The 2,790-nt window shown below is 41.8% G+C and overlaps 1 long non-coding RNA gene across 1 annotated transcript; it reads right to left on the bottom strand.

The window, feature by feature from the left end:
• Positions 1-1,712: 1,712 nt before the first annotated feature.
• On the bottom strand, positions 1,713-2,291 carry LOC119371331 (uncharacterized). Its single transcript, XR_016320571.1, has 3 exons — positions 2,107-2,291; positions 1,948-1,988; positions 1,713-1,856 (listed from the first exon to the last, which is right to left on the bottom strand). It is a non-coding gene; the product is annotated as an uncharacterized LOC119371331 (long non-coding RNA).
• Between the last annotated feature and the right edge of the window lie 499 nt (positions 2,292-2,790).

Here is a 2,790-nt window from a genome sequence, read left to right as displayed (position 1 = left end):
CGATTGTCGCCAAAATTGAATGATTTAAGGCTTTAAAGCCAAAAAGATTGATTTAGTTTTAAGGCATTTTGCCAAAACTTTGATTTAAGCGTTTTATTGTTAAAAGATGACTAATCTTACTTATTGGCAACTTGTTTACCAAAAGTAATTAATCAAATCGCAATGTAGGCAATTTAATGCCAAAAGAACGTGAATAATTTAGGCTACTTAGTCACAATTATTGATGAACTGGACTTAAGCCGAAAATTGTTCGAAATAAAGGCAATCATACCATAGCCATTGATAGACTAGATATTTTAAGCCAATATTGTCGGATTTAAGCTTTAATACCACGATTATTAATTAACCGGGCACTTAGCTTAATCATACTTTAATTGAGGCAATTTACTTGCCTATATGATGACATGAATGCATTTATGCAGTTGTAGAATTAAAAGGAGTAGAAGAGAAGCATGCATGAAGTGCTAAAATTAAATAGGCAGAGTTTTATTTACGTACCTGATTTAATCGTCGACCGCTTCTTAACTCCAGGTTAAGCTCCTCGTTAAGGGAATTAATTTTAATTTAATTTTAAGTGACCAAGTATCACAACAATAAAATAAAATTAAAATTAAAAAAAGAAAAATGCAAGAAAGCAGTAAAGAATCGCAAAGAGCGTAGGGAGAAGGAGCGTCCGTCAACACAGACTGAGTGTCTCAAAACTGAGGCGTCGGGGCCAATTTATAGGCAAAAAAAAGACAGGAGGGCGCCCCTGCCCGTCCTCGAGGACGGGCATGCCCGCCTGGTGTGGGCGGGCGTGCCCGCCCACGCTGGGCGGGCGTGCCCGCCCACTCTGGGCGGGCGTGCCCGCCCAAGCTGCTGGGCGGGTGTGCCCGCCCACTCTGGGCGGGCGTGCCCGCCCAGCCCACGCTGGGCGGGCGTGCCCGCCCACTCTGGGCGGGCGCGCCCGCCCACGCTGGGCGGGCGCGCCCGCCCACGCTGGGCGGGCGCGTGGCCCTTTTCCTTTTTTCGTTCCGGAGGCTTTTCCGAGAGCTCCGGACTTCCAAAAAATATTCCGAGACCAGTTCCATGATCCTCGCAATTTTTCGGATATTTCAAGTACCATATTGGCATATTTTCGGCAAATTACCAAAACGGCCTCCGGTCCGGCCGAACTGTTTGCAGTCCGGGAGAATTGGCTCTTTGAGCCTCAAAATTTAGGTATTCACAGGCGACTGCAGCCGCTTTGGTACCGCCCTTAAGGGCAGCTGGCACCGCCGCGGCCGGGAAAACTGGCTTTTTGAGCCTCAAAATTTAAGTATTCACAGTTGCCCCCCACTGGCTATCATAAAAATGATTTATGAGAGCCAGTGGCTGTCTGAAGGAGCAAATTTTGAGGATGGGCAGGGGAAAAAACCCCGCCGTTGGTTTTTTTTTTTTTTTTTTTTTTTTTTTTTTTTTTTTTGCAATGAAATGATCAAATGCATGGATTTATGTTTCCAACTTAAAGATGTTTTTGCCTCTTTGAGGACTTAAAAAGAAATTTTGCCTCTTAATGAGGGCTTGAAAAGAGATTTTGCCTCTTAGAGGACTTAAAAAGATATCTTGCCTCTTAGAGGACTTGAAAAGATGTTTTGCCTCTTAATGAGGGCTTGAAAAGAGATTTTTGCCTCTTAATGAGGGTTTGAAAAGAGGTTTTGCCTCTTAGAGGACTTGAAAAGAGATTTGTCTGCTACAAAAACCACACATGAATTACAGGCAGACGCACTGATCTTGGCCGAGCGGATCCTTAAGGTGACAGGTCCTTTTACACCACCTGCAACAGCTACCAAAGAAAAAGGAATAGACACTTTCAATGGCTTTTTCATGACCCGAACCTGAAGCCACACAACCCACAATAAGACACGAAAAGGCGTAAATAGTAGTTTCAGATCCTTCTTGCTAATCACCAAAACAAGAAAACCATACCAGTCAGAAGATCAATTCAATGGACAGTTCGAAGTTGCAAGCTACACGACCATTACAAGATCTATTCAGAAATACATATTCACAACATGTCTAGTAACAATATTGTGGAAATATAACTAGCATATGAAGGAAAGCTGAGAGATCTATTATTACACAAACCTGATATCTACACGTCCCTATTTGAGTCAAGCCCTGAAACCACCATCTGAAAATAGATCGGAAAACGATCCATTCAACAGCGAAAGCCACAATCCTTGAGAAGAAGCCATTAAGAGGAGATCTGAACCAGAAAAGTTAGGCAGAGCTTGTAGAAAGAGAAAGAAAGAAATACGATAAGATATGGAAGAGAAGGTGTGGCTGTAATATCATTATATAGCGGCAGTGAAGAAATGGACGAACATGATTAATAGACGTTTGGAAAAATCGATGGATAAGAAACAACCAACGTGGCTGAGTTGTCGGCTTGTTTGTTGCCTTATTTGACATTGGGGCGGTGGTACAAAATGAACGGCCTACACAAAGCATGAGCTGGCTACCAGATAATTTTCGATAGCGTTACGTTTACGCATGTTTGACTAGTCAAACACGGCATTATGTCAGGTTTTTTTATGGCTTAATTTCACTGATGGTCACCGTTACCGATTACATTAGCGATCCTAATTTCTAATTTGTTACTATATTAACTTTAATTGAGGCTTCAGTGAAAGGAATGAGGAAGAAATTTTGGGTTCAAATCTTATTAAACACATCTATAGAGAAGGACAAAGAGCTTTAATTGTGATTAAATTTAAGTTAAATTTAATCGTCCCTTATAATAGAATCCAAAAAATAGTGATTTACACA

This window comes from Jatropha curcas, chromosome 4 (genome assembly GCF_041381405.1).
Source record: "Jatropha curcas cultivar XTBG-Jc1 chromosome 4, XTBG_Jcur_1.0, whole genome shotgun sequence".
In the NCBI taxonomy this organism is placed as follows: domain Eukaryota; kingdom Viridiplantae; phylum Streptophyta; class Magnoliopsida; order Malpighiales; family Euphorbiaceae; genus Jatropha; species Jatropha curcas.
The sequence above is the reverse complement of the archived record's forward strand: the minus strand, read 5'-3'. Positions and strand labels throughout refer to the sequence as shown.